Source organism: Lactuca saligna, chromosome 4 (assembly GCF_052625555.1).
Source record: "Lactuca saligna cultivar CGN05327 chromosome 4, ASM5262555v1, whole genome shotgun sequence".
Lineage (NCBI taxonomy): Eukaryota > Viridiplantae > Streptophyta > Magnoliopsida > Asterales > Asteraceae > Lactuca > Lactuca saligna.
Window position 1 is genome coordinate 66,438,011 of NC_136420.1, and position 19,495 is coordinate 66,457,505.

Below are 19,495 nucleotides of genomic sequence, written 5' to 3' on the forward strand. Positions count from 1 at the left end.
TATCACACGCACTAATCCATTCTCTCCATATATTCTTCTTTAGAATTTTATGATTCTGCATATAAAACAAGGCGCTAATGAGAATTCTAAAAATCTATGCTGATGGGTATATCATTGTCCATGATGTATTACATGCACCTACCCATTATTTCCTAACATTTCTTCTATTAAGAAGTTAATGATTCACTGTATTATCCATACAATGATAAAACTTCGACATTCTTTACCGATGGGTACATTTCACATCGGAATGTATTACACGCATCATATCACTCTTGACCATTTTATTCTAATAAATGTGATTAATGAGTCAGCATATGAAACCAAACGCTGATGAAATCTCACAATACTATGTCAGTGAATGGTAGTTCAAACCTATACTATCAGGAGACATCAAAAACTTACTGAATTATAGGCTACAACTTTGATTTACTGGTCACTTCCTCTAGTCCCATATTTTCTGCTAATGTCAAAAAGGGGGAGAAACTTGCTAGATGTGAGAAACTACTAAATGTTATTGATCTAAAGAAAAGCAAAATATAGGGGGTGGGGGGAAGATAATATCAACATTCTATCAACTCACATCCATCCATCCGCTGCAAATCATAAACACTGCCACTACTACTGAACAACAAAAATTGGAAGTCACACTTTCTTATGGAGAGCATCCTTAAAGATGAAGAACTTAAAGTTTTAATCTTATTCTTAGGGGGAGCACAAGCTGAAGAAATTATTGAAGATTAGTTTTGACATCATCGGATAGGGGAGATTGTAAGGTCACACCTTATGATTTGATGAGTCAAACACTCTACACGCTACCTGTAAGCATCCGCGTCAGCAACACAATCAGCGCTAACGCCTCAAGACTTATCAGTGTTAGTGTGTAGTTATATAATCTAATGTAATCTTTGTATATTAGGTATTGATATAGATATGTATAGAATAGATAGTAGTTTTGATATCTCTGTGATGAAGATCGGTTCTTAGTATAGATTAGATACAATCCCTTCAATCAAGGGATATACTTGTATAGATTAGTACATATTCAACTTAGGGTGAAACCCTAATGTGAATATATTATTGGTGACCGTCTTTGTGACTACCCGTTTTCTTAGTGCAAACAAATCCTCTCTTGGTGAAAGACAATTTGGTGAACTCCTCGTGTTCTTTACTTTTTCTATTCTTTATTTGCTTAGTTTAGTTTATTCTTGTTTATCATACTTGAAGTCTATCCGATCGATACAAACATTCATCTTGTAACCATAATCAAATTCAGTTTTCTAACTAGATTTCTTTCCTCAAATTCCTTAGAGTTCCCTTCCTTTCGATCCTGAGTAATCCTAACTCTCTAACCACTTTTCAATAGGATGTAGTATCATTTAAAGCACGTTACAAGGATGTGTTCACGGCCATATTTTAAGATAATTTTACTGATTTCCTGTAGCGGGAGGGGGGGGGGGGGGTACATGCTTATTTAATTATCCGTTATATATCATTTGGTATTGTTATATTATAAATGTTAATTTTACAAAAAAAAAAAAAAAAAAAACTTTGATATACTCCATCGTTACTCTACCAATATAATATACAATATTTATTATACATTGTCGTTACTATACCATATAATTTGAAATAATTATTATATCATGTCATTACTCTGCCCATATAATATGACATATTTATTATATCTTGTTGTTACTCTGCCTGTATAATATAAAATAGTTATTAGACCACGTCGTTACTTTGATCGTATAATATGAAATAGTTATTATACCATGATGTTAATTTGCCCGTATAATAAGAAATAGTTACTATACCATGTCATTACTTTGCCCGTGTAATTAAGTGTGCAACCCTTGGGGACTTCTCCCAATATATAAGAAGGTATTCTAATCATCTAGAAACCCTTTTTGGTCGATTTTGAATCCGGAAATGCAACTTGGAGCGAAGATTTGAAGAATCGAAGCGATGCGCATTATGATTTTAAATTAGTTTACTTAATAGTCTTTTTTGTTTTCATGTACTGATTAAAACCCTAATGTTTTCACTAAGTTAGATGTAACGTAATGATTTGGTGTGATTCAATTGTACAGATATTGGTTTTATTTATATATTATTGATTGTTTGATCAAAATCCTTATGTGTTAAAGTTTTGATTTTTATTACTTATTAATGAGTTAGTAGAATTTAGACAATATATCTAGGTTTTATTAGCTTGAACATGATTGTTTTATGACCATTAAATGACTATGATTAGTGTTTTACACAAAACATAGACTTAGGTAATAAAATCATAAACTTAAAAGTGTAAAAAAACATTTATGAACACCTTATGACCATTAAATGATTATGACTAGTATTTTGAACAAAACATAGGGTTAGGTAATAAAATCATAACTTAAAAGTGCAAACAAGTGTTTTTGAACAACTTATGCTAATAATTGACTTTCATTGCCATTGAAGGTAATTGCTAAATCAAATCTACCATAATACGAACTTAAGTATAATTGTTTATATAGTTAATTGCATGGTTAATGAGTTAATTGTCTTTACAATTATCCAATTTAATTAATCGACCAAGATAACTAATATATTAGAAATCGATAAATAATAATTAATATTCATTGAACTCAAATGGAATCCACCATATTTGAAAGTGAAATCGAAATCTATGTGAACACATATTTATTTCTTTTGTCTATATATCTATATCTCTAATTTTGTTAGTTATGTTGAATAAAATAATAAACGCTTTTTACGTTATTGTTTATAGTTTAATTAACATTTGAATTTATTTGAACTGAATTCCCATTCTCCCTGTGATCGACACATGGTCATACTAAAACTATATTGCTACATGATTAGGTCCACTCCTATAATATGTATTGGTTTAGCTGTGTTAGATTTGGATTTATAAATTAAAACATGGTAATATATATATTTGTGAATTAATGTTTTTTAGGTAGTTCCTCTTATCGAGGGAAGGCGCCTGGTGTGTGTGTGTGTGCGCGTGTGTGTGTGTATATATATATATATATATATATATATATATATATATATATATATATATATAGCCACACACACATACACACCAAGCGCCTTCCCTCGATAAGAGGAACTACCTAAAAAACATTAAATTCACAAATATAAGCATAAAACGTAGTGAGTTCCCCAAAATATCACATACCACAATAAACATTCAATACATACAAAGGCTCTCAGATCTAGTGACGATCCACTGAATCAATGATGACTAATAGCTATAGTGCACGTCTAGTTATCAACGACGACTAACAGTTCTAGTGCATGTGTAGTCATCAACAATGGTTAATAGTTCTTGTGCATGTCTAACCAAGAAACGAGTATTCTAAGCTCGCAGGTCTAGTTTCAATCAAACATCAAATCTTCAAACATAATATGTCAACATATGATACAATCAATCAACATGAAAAAACTATACTTGCCTATTCGCCTAATCAACATACTATAATACCACTACATGCTATCATACAAAGGATATGTAACGTCCATGTTTCTAGGCTAAGCATTAGTATAATGGTATAATATTTGGGGTCAACAATTACAACCTACTTTGAAGTAATGAAAAGAAAATATTTGAATATTATGTGGATTATGTGATTTTATGTGCATTATACTTATTTATAAGATATAATAAAAAAAGTCAAAATTAAAATAATAGATAGACCCAATATCTATGACGAAAGTTTTAGTGGTCGGGATAAGGATTTTGGAGATATAAAGAATGCCGAAATCCGAGTTATAACGAAGAAGTTATGACCTATCGAAGTTTCGCGACAAAACCGACACGACACTAGGAATCGAAAAAAGTGAGTTTACGATAAATTACTTTTTAGCCTTAGGGGTCTAAATTAAAGTTGTAGAGTACATCTACACCTATGCGTGGATATAAAGAACGTCAAAAACGGAGTTCGTATACAAAATTTATGACCTTTCGAAGATGTAGCTGTCTGAGAGGATGACACGTGGCAGAAACCCTAATCCGTCAGGGAACACGACGTGATTATGTTTTCTCATGATGTGAGGAGTAAAATGGATACTTTTCAAGGCTAAAATGCAGATGGTAAGTCTACAGAGTGATAAGTTTAGGGCTCACGACGTGAGCATGTTTTCGCACGACGTGAGGAGTCAAACGGACACCTTCCGAAGCTAGAAACGCAAATGGCAAGTCTATGAGGTGATCAACCATGGCTCGGAACTTGAGCAATGATTTCTCACAATATGATAGGGCCAAAAACACCCTATAAATAGAAAGTTTGGCTCTTTCATTTCTTACACCTAACACTTCTCTCTCTCTCTCTCTCTCTCTCTCTCTCTCTCTCATTTGCAGAAGGCATTCCGCATCCCGAGCCTGACTATCACAAAATGCTAACCGTTTCTAGTTAGATTGTATCCAATCACACAACTAATGTGAGTGTATAGTTACTTTAATATTACACATAGATATGAAGTATTTTATATAAATTACGTGCTATGGGTGCATAGTATCTTTTTACCTGATATCTATGATGGATGAACGTTTTATACATATTTGAAATGATTTAAATTGTATATGTATTTTATATCTACAAATATGTTTGGGTAAAACATGGGTAGATGAAATAGTTGGGGTGTGATGAAATAAAATGATGAGAGGACTCAATGTTGACGATGATCCGGTCATCTAGCAGAGTATAGATGACGACCACAGACTATTCTAGACAGTCTAGTGGAACGCTAGCAGGCTCTCAACCTGTTGGTGTTTGTGAACAATGTGCTCACCGGTGTACTCCCCCCGCACCCCCCTCATGTTTGCCTTACATACATATATGGTTGAGGAACTATGACATCCCCAAAATCACGGCCAGAAAAGACCAGTTTCATTTATGCTTTTATAATAATTTTAGAGTAAATCATTTTGATTTAAAAGAGTTGCGAAATTTGTTCTTAAAAACAAAACGTGATAAAATAATATTTACCAAAGCATTTCATAAAGAAATGTATTTTCATTATATAATCAAAACTCAGGATGTCATGTTCCGATACAGACCATAAAGCATAAACGATAACATTTCAAGTCATTCAACAAATATATACATATACAAACTTGTAACCAAAACAACTTAATGATTCATCCATCTTATGCCCTTGCGCCACTTCCTGTAATACAAATAAACTGAATGGGTCAGGCTTGGGAGCCTGGTGAGCATATAGGGTTTTCAACCCACAATATATAATTAAATTAATTTTCATCAACCAACAATAACCCAATTACCCATTTCCGTTATTCTCACTTTACGTCCCTAAAATAACTAACACAAGGGACCTAGTCTAAGAATATTTCATCAGGGTGACAACACATGCTTCGGGGGTTTCCCAGCAATATATGTTAAATAAGGTAACCATGAGGGGGATGGAGTACATCGAATGAACACCCAAGTTCATTAACACCTACAGGTGGTGAGCCTGCTAGCGTTCCACAGGACTGTCTAGAAAAGTCTGTGGTCGTCATCTAAACTCCGCTAGATGACTGAATCAAAAATATATATTTTTATACATAGTTTATAACCTGTATAGCATTCGCATTCAATACATATTCCAAACAACAGATGAGACACATACACATAAAACATATTTCATAGAGAATAAATCATATCTATGAGATTGAAGAAAGTGAATATACATTCACACATATAACAACAAATTTTACACATAACACGTATTTCGTATAAAATACTTCATAATTATGCGTTAGAAAAAAGTAACTACACACTCACTTGATCAGAAGATGATCAGACATCACTACAACTTGTAGAAGTAGTATTCTTCGGTAGATCTGGAAGATCTTCACACAAACCGAGCTCATCGCGGGTAGAGTTTCGGCTCGGAAACTCTTTTCTTCTTGAGATCTTCGGGCTTCGGGACTCGGTTCGGGTCTCTGGATGATACCGGGGCTTCGGGATACTTCTTGCACGTAAATCAAGGTAAAACGGGAGAGAGAGGAGAGAAAATAGAAACCCTAAACGGCTGGCCCTTCAAATCTATTTATAGGGCAAATTTTGCCCTTGCCACGTCGTGGCACCTTTTTCCACGTCGTGGGATTGATCGTCACCGCATGCGTCATCGCAAGTTGCGTCTGGGGGACTCCAGGAGGGGTCAGAAGACTTGCCACGTCGTGGCACTGCTTGCCACGTCGTGGTATCTGACAGTTTTGGGGTTCCGCGCCCCGAACTTCAGAAATTCATAACTTTCCCATACGAACTCCGTTTTCGACGTTCTTTATATCGACGCGTAGGTGAGATTATGATCTACAACTCCTATTTAGACTTTGTTGGCTAATATTGACTTTATTTTTAATATATTATAAATATATTACTTATATATTATTCTTAGTAGGCTGGGACAGGAAAACGCCGTTATAAATTCATAACTTCTTCATCCAACGTCCGTTTTCACCTATCTTTTTATCGTTTCACTACTATTAATGAGATCTTTGATTTTTGTTTAGATTGTTTCGGCTAAAAATCGATCGATCTCAAATCGAGTGTTCGGGCTGCATACTTTATAAGTCGAAACTTCAGAAAATCATAACTTCCTCATACGAAGTCAAATTTGGGCGTTCTTCTTATGCACGCTCTTGGTTTAACGAACTCTTCAACGTTCGTTTAGATTACTAAGGCTAGATATTTCTCTATCTTAAATTCGTATTTTACGTCATTCGGCGTCGTGCCGGTTCTGTCGCGAAACTTCGACAGATCATAACTTCTTCGTTATGACTCGGATTTCGGCATTCTTTATATATTCGGAAACCTCGTTTCAACTACTACAACATTATCCAAAGATATCAGCTTTATTTACTATTTTATTTTGACTCTTATTTTTAATCTTAATTCATTTAAGCCACACAACTAAGCACAAAACATATAATACTCAAATAATACATTCTTATTATTTCAAAATGGGTTACAAAGGTTAATGTAGACTAATAGATTGCTATTAATGACAAGCCCAAAAACACAGGCGTTACAGGAACCCCCTTAGCAGTAGTGTCTATCACGATGAAAATCCTTAGGATAGGTTCCTTACTTTAGATGCTCTGGAACATAAAGTAAGGATAACGGGAACAGGTAGTCGGGCTGTTTGATTGGATGAAATTAATAAACTTAATTATTATGGATTGAAAACCCTATGTGCTCATCAGGTTCCCAAGCCTAACCCACTCAGTTTTCTCGTATACAAGAAGTGGCAAGAGAGCACATGAGTGATGATCTGATGAGAGATCAATGGATTATTGGCCACTAGTATAAATAGATATTATAAGGCCAATGTTGTTTATGTTTATGCTTTTGATCTGTATTAACAATGATATCCTAAGGTTTTTAATATAATACATTTCTTCAGAAATGCTTTGATAAATTCTTTATCATATTTTAAGGGACAAATTCAACAATATATTTCTTTAAAAATATACTCTAATTTTCAAATAATGCATAAACAAATCGGTCTTTTCTTCCTGGAAAATTAGGGACGTCACAATATATATATTGTAACAAATAGTATAGTGATATAAATCACCTAAAATAGAAACTAGCAGAACACTTGTATACATTTGAATACACAAGAATCAGTCTCATGAACCACTTAGATAACAAATAGAGGCCAAACCTTAGTATATATCTCATTCCTTGAAGCTTATGCAACAGTAAAACTTGATCAAAAGTCAATCATTAACTTGGTAAAAGTCAACAATCAACATAACATGACCCATTCTTTGATCGCGTCGCGAAGAAGACAAATCAGTCATGACTGGCCATTACGAATCGCGTTGCGGCACAGTTATGGACGTGTTGTGCTTAATGGTAAATCTACCAGCTTTTTCATAAGGTATTCATCATTTCCGACCAACGCTCAAACCTTTCAGAATATTACAAAATATGTACTTGATGGATAAAGTTTCTAACTTTATCCATTTCCATGCATCAAACCAACCCAGCTGTAACGCTCGTTTCAGGTATCAAATTACTTTTCGAATTTTAGGGTTTTAGACTAGAACTCGATGAGTTGGGGAGCTTCTACTCTTCGAGTAGAGATCATTTATGGGACATGGAAGTTAGGACCTACTCGACGAGTTGGAAGGCCCGACTCGACGAGTAGGCGATGTAAAGGAAAACCCTAATTTTTAGGGTTCGCACCTTATATAATCTCCTTAAAACCTTGAGGCTGACCTTCCATCAGCCTCCAAACCTTAGGAACATCTGTGCTAAACCCTAATCTACATTTTCTCTCATATTGTGAGCTAAAGTGACTTTTGGAGCTTGAGAAGAAGGAGAAGATCCAGCAAATAAAGCCCCCACTCTTGAGCTTAACCATCTTGTAGACTATTGTAAGCATTCAAGATTCGCTTTTTATCTTAGAATATGGCTAGATCTTGAGTTTACTCTTCATTTCCTATTATTCTTGTTGATTGCATGCATGGGGTTCATAAAGTTTGCAACTTTATAAATCTCTAGGGCAAAATGGTCCCATAGTGGGCTAGATCTAGCTTTTGGTCAGGCATGGAAGCCATGCATGGAATTTAGGGTATATTTTTCCCTCTTTGGCCATTTTGACTTAAAGACATGCATTGGACATGCATGTCCATAAAGTCTCCATCTTTGGAACGTTTTGAGGACTAGAACCTCTTCTGGAAAGGTGGGATTCTAGATCCTTAGAGTCTTGAACCATAAGGCTAAGCTTTTAAGCTTTCCAACCTTTGTTAAGGGATTTAGACCATTCAGAGTGGTTCTAGAGGATAAAGTTGGAAACTTTATCCTTCTAGACACCTTTAGATTTTAGATCTAAGCCCTAGAACCCCTGTATTCGACGTATCACCCGAATGTGAAAACAGGGGGAAAACTCGACGAGTTACTCTGGCAACTCGACGAGTTGATGAGATAAATCGTTGAATTGGCTATGGTTTGTCCCAGTTTTCTGGAATCTAAAGGAACTCAACGAGTTGTTAGATGCACTTGACGAGTTGGGGTCAACATAGACTGTTGACCTTAACTGTTGACTTGGACTTTGACCAGGGTTGACCAAGTGTGATTTTGAGGGTATTGTTGGTATTCCAGAGTTTTAACAAAACTAGTCACATGATGATTGTAAGTAGTTGAGTTGGAGATGTGTGTGGGGACTTATCCAATCTTACAGTTCAACATTTTTGAGAGGTGAGTCTCCTCACCATACCAATGGGTGGAAGGCACCAAGGTCGGCCCATTACTTGCTATGTGTTGCGCTAGTTGATTACGTGATATGAGGTATGCTATTTGTATCTATAATACTTGCATGAAAGACCTCGGGGAGTTCCCAGGGCACGTAGGTGTAAGACCTTGGAGGGTTTCGACGGAATCCTATGTACATACTGATGGGTTTTACATAAAAAGAACATCCTATGTGATCATGCAAACCCTAAAGCTCGGATCTAGGTTTCTCTATTGTACATGCAATTCATCCAAGACTTAAAAACCCTAGATCTAGCATACGTGATTCGAAATTCACTTAAGAAAACAGATCTAGAAGATTACCTCTTGAATAATAGCTTGAATCTTCTTATCTTGGAGCTTAGAGTCACAAATTTCACTCCTCTAATGGATTACAAACACCACACAAGCAAGAGGATGATATGAGAGAGAGGGGAGAGGCTTAATTTCGGCTACGATGGCTCTAGGGTATCAAGTGGCTGAAAATTGCAAGCCTCAGGGTCCTATTTATACTGGTGATGCTAGGGTTTCAGCCTAAACCCTAATGGATAGCTTAGGCCTTAAGCAATCCAAGGAAGCCTCTAGAATAAGGCCCTTATGTCCGAAACTATGGATGGAAACATCCTAATTTCGTCCATGCCTAGTCCAAGATGCTCCTCAGCCCAATACTCAACTATCACACACTTGATAGTTTAAGTCCGTGATATTAAATTAATGTCTTTTAGCCACAAAATTAATTTCTTAATTAATTTTGTATAATATTAATTTACTTATATGATTTCTATTTTAATATATTATTAATATAATATATTAATAAACCATATTAACCTCTCTATTCATAAATCACCTTGTCAAGTTGCTTTGGTGAAGACAACCCAAAAGGACCATGCACAACTGGGTTAAGTACTTACCAAATATTGTTACTGGCTTAGACACTAATCTAACAGTCTCCTACTTGGATAAGTCTATTAACTATAAATGCAAATACAATCCGATTAGCAATCATAGCTCTCATAGATCCTGTCGAACTCTGATCTCAACAATGACATGTCCTTCAGAGAAGGGATCATATAATCCTCTATTCTAGATATCATGTGGATAATTACATGAAACATGGTTATACATATTGTCCAACAGTTTGTTTCTCGATCTCTGATTCGTTTGACATAGAACTTAATTGAATAAATTAATTCAGTCCTGACCGGGCCCGACACATAAGTCAAACCGAATCATCGAGGGGCACTAATATCACTTTTACCTTCTTAGGATAAAAGGAATAGATAAACTTCGAATTATACGCATTTACCATTCACTAATCAAATCATACACAACAATGTGTTTTATAACATCAAGTTACTAAAGTGTTTATGCATTATCAATGCACAACCAATTAGCAAATAATAAACCATATATCTAGGTTTTAAGACCATATGATATTATCGTCTTACGATTACTTGTGATAAATTCCATGAAGTGATTCCAACAAACGTGGGTTATTCCAATGCACACATCTTATTCATAAGCACTCGTGAACGTTGTAGCAAACTTTTTCTATGTCTAATACACTTTAGACAATCTACACACCAATTCACGACAATCTTCATTCATACCTACTTCTAACATATGAACGACTATGGACTGTTCGAATAAATTTATTATTCAGGAAGTCAAAACATGCAAAATCAAACAATAGGTAAATAATTAACATAAGATAGTAACTTTACTAATAAATAATACTGATATATGCATATTTAGCCATGTGTTTAGTATAGAATTTTATCAATTATTAGCTAATTATTTTCATAATATGGACAAAAGGTACTTAATAATGTCTAAATTATATTTTCAGTCTAGAAGACAAGCTTGGGAGCAAAACAAGGAAGGAGAAGCAATAAGTAGCTGGAGAATGAAGAAAGAAGAATAACCTGACCTTACTCGGCAAGTCCAGAGGCCTACTCGGCGAGTCCAATTCAATGTTCGTGAAGTAATATCCAAACTCCTTGTCGTACACGTATTTCTCAAAGGAACTCGGCAAGTTGGGCACCTACTCGCTGAGTAGACTCTGTTTTGAGATAATTATAAATAGCGGATGATATCCCGAATTGAGGAGTTTTTTTGGCTTCCTTGGAGAGCTACTTGCGACTGAAGATACCTTTGGAGACCTGAAGAAACCTAATCTTTGATCATTAAGAAGAATCAAGGCGAATTAGGTTAAATCTTCCACTTAATCTAGAAGCGAATCATGTTTAGTTCAATTAAATTCGTTTTTAGCTTCTCTATGACTGTAATCATGAGCTAAATTTCGTAGTTTCTATTTAGGAAAGATTAATTTACTCCTATGGTGTGATAGATTGATTGAGTATTGGTGATTTTGTTAAACTAAGTTTGTTAAAGAACCTTATGCATTGATTATGACTATTTTCTGTTAATTGGAAGACAATTAGGCTGCATGAACATCTCTTAATTGTTAACCTCATATGATTTATGTGAACACTTCATTATATGCCTAGGATTAGTGAATATGAAACTAGGATTAATTAGAGAATGGGTAAATTAATGTGTGAGCTTGTTTGGTAAACCAACAAACAAGAGGTTAATTGAACTACCAATTTGATTAACCAATTACAAATCTTATTTAATCCAAATAATTGAACTAGGAAGTTAATTAGTTTAAACACTTGATCACTGCTTAAATTGAGTAATTTCCTAAGGGCTGGTAATAGCGAATGTGAATCTAATCACTATAGTTGGTAACCAATAACAATCAATATAATACTTTATCATAAAATTGATCATAGGAGTGAATTAGTTGGACCTAAATAGAAACCCTTTATTAAATTTGGTGAATTTTACTTGTTTTAGTTGCTTAGTTAATTAGGTGCTAGGAGGTGTGTTTAAGTTTCTAGTTTTGTAAAACTAGAGAAAAACCATTCACTTTTATTACTTGTCTAGTTAAAACTAGTTATTAGTTTAATTTTCGTTCCCTGAGTTCGATACCCTACTTATTTAACTATACCACTAAAAGACAGGTTCAAAGGCTTTGTGTGCTAAATTTATATTTTTAAAAGTAGAAATAAAACCAGTGCATTTTACACACATCAAGTTTTTGGCGCCGTTGCCGGAGAACGGTTCAAAAATTCAATCTAATTCATAGTTTTATCGATCCTTTGTGTGGGGTTATCTTACACAAAGTTATTTTTTTTAGTAATTTAGTAATTAGGATTAAGTCTTCGTAATTATTAGTTTTTAGTCGTCTTTTTGTTTTTTGTTTTTTTTTAATTTTCTCTGTTTTAGCTTTTTATACAGTGAACTCGCTGAGTGGAGTCAACCCTACTCGGCGAGTCCACTGCTGTTTGGCAGTTTTTTTATTTTCTTTCTATTTCATTTTTTTGTTCTTTTTATGCGTTTTTTTTTCTCTTGTTCTGGTTGCACAATTTTCATGACCAAAGGATCCAACACTCCATTGGTTCCCCCCTTTGAAGACCTAGAATCCACGTTGAGAAAAAACAGAGGCAAGGACGTTGAAGGCTCGAATACACCTAGCAAGTCACCTTTGACCAACTTGAAAACTGTTTTCAGGAAGAAGAAGAATAAGAAACTAGGAGAGACCAGCAGTAGAAAGAGCAAAGAAAGTAAGCTAGAAGATATTGAAGACAACCCAAGAGAAGCTGAATTTGAATACGACTACGAAACTGAATACGAAGAGGAAAACAATTAAGAAAGAGACTTGGACAACACCATGGCCAACATTGATGAAGTCCCCATGGGCGAATGGAAGAAGAAGATACAAGATGATATAGGCTCGGGACTTGTGCAACCCGCAATTCCCGTAACTGCCACTTTTGAGCTTAAGGGTCCTCACATACTTGCTCAACTCAAAGAGATCCCCTTCTACGGAAAAGACCATGAAGATGCTTACAAACACTTGGATGAAGTTAATGATGTAGCTGACTACTTCAATGTTCCAAACATGCCTCGCGAGACTCAGCTGCTTCGAATGCTTCCGGTTACATTGAAGGATGCTGCAAAGGATTAACTCAAGTCACTTCCCCCCGGATCCATCACTACATGGGCCAAGATGAAAGAAGAGTTTATTGATCAATTTTGCCCACCTTCCAAAATAGCTAAGTTAAAGAAAGCCATAGCCAACTTTGAGCAACAAGCTGGAGAATCACTTTATGAGGCTTGGGAGAGGTCCAAAAGTCTACTAAGAAATTTCCCACATCATGATCTCAATAGTCAACAAGAAGTCTCCATTTTTTATGATGGAGTGAATGTTATAACAAGGCAATTACATGACTCGCAAGGCCCACTCACGAAGAAAGCAACCCCGGTGATAAAGCAACTACTTGATGAAATTTCTAAGCATTCTAGGGAATACCACAACCCACGGAATGATGTCACTAGGGGAGCAGCTTATGCAGCCTCAGAAGATTTGTCAGCAGTTATGGCTATGTTGAAAACCATGGATAGGAGGATGGATAAAATGGATCAAACAATACATGCTATTCGGGTGGGTTGTGAGAATTGCAATGGACCCTATCTTACTAGAGATTGTGACTTGGACGAGAATGGGAACAAGAAGGTGCAAGTATGCTACTCCAGTGGTGACAAATCTGATGATGATTGGTGAAAACCAAAGAAGGAGTGGTATGCTTAATAAATTTGTAGCTGCTTCAGAAAAGAGATACAATGACCATGATGTTTCAATACAAGAGACAAGAACAATACTTAAAAATCATCAAGCATCTATCCACAACATTGAGACACAGCTGGGGAAATTGGCCCAACAAATAAATCAAAGATCACCAGGAGAACTTCCTAGTAAAACCGAAAACAACCCACGAGGAGCACATATAAACATTGTGACAACTAGAAGTAGGAAGATCATTACTCCCCTAGTTCCCATTTAGAATGAAGATCCCAAGAAATTACAAAAGGAGGATGTAGAAAACCCGAGCCAAAAGTAAAACCAACTGAGCCCAGACACTACTCGTCGAGTTCCCAATATGGACTCGGCGAGTCCGCTACTTGATCAGAAAAGTCCACCTCCTACCAAGCCATATCAGCCTCCATTTTCCATATCCAACCAGAGCTAAGAAAGAAAAGAATGAAAAAGACTACCAGAAGTTTCTAGAACACATAAAGGCTCTTCAAATCAGCATACCATTCATTGAAGCGGTTGCCCAAATGCCAAAATACGCCAAGTTTCTTAAGGATCTTCTAACCAATAGAAGGAAGATGGAAGAAGTGAGTGAATTGGTTCTCAATGAGAATTGCTCGGCTACCATGTTGAACAAACTACCGAAGAAGAAGGGTGACCCAGGAAGCTTAACATTGCCTTGTTAATTTGGGAATTTGGCCACCATTCATGCTTTGGCTAATTCAGGAGCTAGTGTAAACCTCATGCCATATTCATTTTTCAAGAAACTAGATCTCCTGGAACCGAGGCCAATCCGAATGGAAATCCACTTAGCAAATAAAACTGTTACATTCCCACGCGGAATCTGTGAAGATCTTTTGGTAAAGGTGGATAAGTTCATGTTTCCCGCGGATTTCATAATTTTAGACAAGGAAGCGGATCCTCAAGTCCCGATCATCCTTGGAAGACCTTTCCTTAACACCGTAAGCGCTATAGTTGACATGCGCGATTCAAAACTTACTCTATGAGTGGGAGATGAATCAATCACTTTCGGGGTTGATCAAGCCATGAAGCATGCAAGGAACAATGATGACACGACATTTTCAATTGATATGTTGGATGAATTAATGGAGGAATGGGACAATAAAGAACCAAACAAGTCCACCATCGCCTTTGATGAAGAACTTGATGCTGAAAGAGACCTACTGGAAATAGAGATATGGCTAGAAGAAGATGATTATAATGAGCTAATAAAAGCCACTGAGAAGCCTACTCGGCGAGTAGACCCATTCTACTCGTCGAGTCCATATGAAGAAAGCAGAGATATCACATATTCTACCCAGGACTCGATGACTCCCTTAACTGGACTCGACGTGTTCACCACGCAGAACACAAAAATTGAGCTGAAATCGCTACCAGATCACTTGGAGTATGCATTCCTTGAAGATGGACAACAAAAACCTATTATAATAGCTTCTGACCTCTCCCAATTTGAAAAGGAAGAGTTAGTCCATGTCCTAAAGAAGAGAAAGAGCGCTATTACATGGAGTATCACCAATATCAAGGGAATAAGCACCGCTTATTGCTCTCGTAAGATCGGTCTGGAAGAAGAAGCGAAGCCGGTAGTGCAGCACAAAAGAAGATTGAACCCGAACATGCAAGAATTAGTCAAGAAGGAAGTAGTCAAGCTCTTAGATGCAGGAATCATTTATTCTATTTCTGACAGTCCATGGGTTAGTCCGGTTCAAGTGATACCCAAGAAAGGAGGGATGACGGTCATAACAAACGAGAAGAACGAGCTTATTCCGACCTGAACGGTAACCGGTTGGCGAGTGTGCATCGATTATCGAAAGCTAAATGATGTCACTCGTAAAGACCATTTTCCCTTACCTTTTGTTGATCAAATGCTTGAAAGATTGTCCGGCCATAGCTACTATTGTTTCTTAGATGGATTTCCGGGTTACTTCCAAATACCCATAGACCCAATTGATCAAGAAAAGACCACTTTCACTTGCCCGAGTGGGACTTTTGCCTATTGCCGCATGCCCTTTGGGTTGTGCAATGCACCTGCGACATTTCAAAGGTGCATGACAACCATATTCCATGACATGTGGAAAAATTCATGGAAGTATTTATGGATGATTTTTCTGTTTTTGGATCTTCCTTCCATGATTGTCTTACTAACCTTGATTTAATGCTTGCAAGATGTGAAAAAACCGATTTAGTCCTCAATTGGGAAAAATGTCACTTTATGGTTAAAGAGGGAATAGTCTTGGGCCACAAGGTATCCAAAGCGGAGATTGAGGTGGATCGGGCAAAAATAGATACAATTGCTAAATTACCTCCACCAACTAATATAAAGGGCATTAGGAGTTTTTTAGGTCACGCGGGTTTTTACCGACGTTTCATAAAAGATTTTTTTTAAAATAACTAGACCTCTAACATAATTACTTTTAAAAGATGCACCATTTAATTTCACTAAAGAGTGTCTAGAGCCCTTTGAATTTTTGAAAGAAAAATTAACTAATGCCCCGATCATTATTGCCCTGAATTGGAACCTAACTTTTGAAATTATGTGTGATGCAAGCGACTTTGCATTAGGGTCTGTCCTTAGCCAAAGGGTTGATAAGCACTTTCAACCCATTTATTATGCAAGCAAGACTTTGAATCTGGCCCAATAAAATTACACCACAACTTAAAAAGAATTACTAGCCGTGGTGTATGCTTTTGACAAATTGCGCTCTTATCTTATTTTATCTAAAACCACTGTTTTTACTGACCACTCTGCTATTAAGTACTTGTTTGCCAAGCAGGATGCAAAGCCAAGATTGATACAGTGAGTTTTACTTTTACAAGAATTTGACATTAAAATACGCGATAAAAAGGGAATGGAGAATGTAGCTGCCGACCACTTATCAAGATTAGAAAACCCGCATTTGGAAGCATTGGAAGAGGGTAAAATTGGAGACGAATTTTCGGACAAGTACATTCTAGTAACCACGGGGAAGGAGCCATGGTTTGCGGATATAGCTAATTATTTAGCTACCAAATATATCCCAAAAGATATTACCCGTCAACAAAAGAAGAAATGCTTTTCAGAAATAAAATACTACTTTTGGGATGAGCCATATCTCTTCCGAAGCTGCGCGGATGGGATCATAAGGAGACGCGTATTCGGGAAAGAAAACCGTGAAATTTTGGAGCATTGTCATAGCGGGCCTACCGGTGGACATCATGGAGCACATTACACGGCTAAGAAGGTATTTGATATTGGGTTTTATTGGCCCACGATTTTTAAAGATGCTACCCAATACGTTAAAGAGTGTGATGTATTCCAAAGAGCGGGAAACATATCATCCCGAAACGAGATGCCACAACATAGTATTCAAGTGTGTGAAGTGTTTGATGTGTGGGGGATCGATTTCATGGGACCATTTCCAATGTCAAAAGGGAACAAATATATTTTGTTGGCGGTTGATTATGTATCCAAATGGGCGAAGGCACAAGTTTTACAAACTAATGATGCTAGGGTGGTGGTACGCTTTCTAAAAAAGTTGTTCTCAAGATTTGGAGTTCCTAAAGCTCTTATTAGTGATCGGGGCACTCACTTTGCCAATGATCAATTAGAAAAAGTGTTAAGAAAGTATGGTGTGACCCATAAATTCTCTACATCTTACCATCCACAAACTAGTGGGCAAACTGAAGTGACAAATAGAGCATTAAAAAGAATTTTGGAGAGATCGGTGGGTAGCAATCGGAAGGAATTGTCGGATAGGTTAGATGATGCACTTTGGGCCTTCCGAACAGCTTTAAAAACACCTATTGGTACTACACCATATAGGCTAGTTTATGGGAAGCAATGTCATTTACCAGTAAAAATAGAGCATAAAACTTTTTGGGCTTTAAAAATGTGCAATTTTGATGTAGCTGAACTTAGAACGAACCGGTTGATGCAACTACATGCTTTTGAAGAACTTAGGAATGAAACCTACACAAGCTCCTTGATTTATAAAGAAAAAACAAAGAAATGGCATGACAAAAGAATCAAGGGTAATAACGACTTTCACGAAGGGAAAAGTGTTGCTTTTTAATTCAAGGCTCAAACTCTTTATGGGCAAGCTAAAGTCGCGATGGGATGGTCCATTTATAATAAAGAAAGTTTTTCCACATGGAGCTATCGAGTTACTATCAAAAGAAGGCACTCCTTTCAAGGTTAATGGACATCGAGTGAAAAAAATATGAAGAAGGAATCTTGAGAAATGAAGGACGTGAAGAAGGGCTGCTAGTGGAAGGCATGATCGAAACATAGAACGGGAAGGAGTCCAGCTAATGACTCCTTAAAAATAAGCGCTTTTGGGAGGGAACCCGATTTTAGAGTTTGCATTTTTTTTCCCTTGAATTTTTCTTTTTCACTTTTAGGATTTGTTTTTTTTGTTTTTCAATCTTCTTCTGAAATTATGCTTAATATGATTGCTTGAGGGCAAGCAATGCTCGAAGTGTGGGGTGATGGCTTAAAAATTGAGTTTTATTTTTCAAACTGAATGATCTACTCGCCGAGTTCATACATCTACTTGGCGAGTACTTGTTGAAGTACACAAAATATCGCTAATTCACAATTCTACTCGGTGAGTAGGTCCCCCTATTCGACAAGTTCATTTTTTTTTCAATTGAATTTTTTACAATTTGTAAATAAGGGTTTCATTTTACCCCATTCCTTTTCCTCAGCCGCCTCATACTCGCCGAGCATTCTTTTTCCTCTCAAGCAACTCTTGTGAATTCTTGCTGAATCTTCATTTACTAAGCAAAAGGTATGAATTTTCCTTTGGATTCTTGCTAAAGGTCCCATCTTTATCATTTTTTGAGTACTTATTTTGTTAAATTCGGATTTGGAGTATTACTCCAATTCTAGGGTTTTGATTTTAGGATAAATTAGGAGGATTTGGACCAATTTTCTTGCTAATTCATGCTTAAGGGACTTAGAACAGCAAACCCCAAAGCAAATATATGTGTTTTGTTGACCCAAAGTGGACAGAGAAGGAAATTACCATCGTAGTTCGTCCTACTCGCCGAGTAGTTCTTTGGATTCGGCAAGCCCATGCCTTGTTGAATCTGTTATGATGAGTTTTAATTATCTGGGTTGTTGTTTGCTGTTTTATTGATGTTGTTTTGCAGAAATCATGTCCAGAAGGGGCCAGAGCTCACGGGGAGGAAGTTATGGAGACATTCCATGGTTTGCGTTTTCACAAATCACCTCAAGGTCATCGCAAGCTTGGGAGAAAAACAGGTTGGAGGCCTTGAAACAAAAATAGATCTATCTCCCTAATGCGATTAATTGGGACTGGCTAAGTCAAACCAGGTTGGAAGAGGAGTTAATCCCTTATTTGGTGAAGTCTTTCGAAGTGGATGGCACAACAATAATATGTGACAGGTGGATGCAGCTGTTTAAAATACAAGAACCCGTATTCGCATAATTGTGTTGGGAATTCTTTGCTACTCTCTCATTTTGGGGTGGTAGTGAATATTATAACACAAACATTGTCACTTTTTGCCTCGGAGGGGAGTTGCGCCACTGCAGCATAGCGGAACTCGCCTGGAT

The 19,495-nt window shown here is 36.5% G+C and overlaps 1 non-coding gene across 1 annotated transcript; it reads right to left on the minus strand.

Annotated features, from left to right (window-relative positions):
- Positions 1-13,383: 13,383 nt before the first annotated feature.
- LOC145044698 (small nucleolar RNA R71) lies at positions 13,384-13,490 on the minus strand. The gene has a single exon (XR_013681643.1). It is a non-coding gene; the product is annotated as a small nucleolar RNA R71 (small nucleolar RNA).
- Between the last annotated feature and the right edge of the window lie 6,005 nt (positions 13,491-19,495).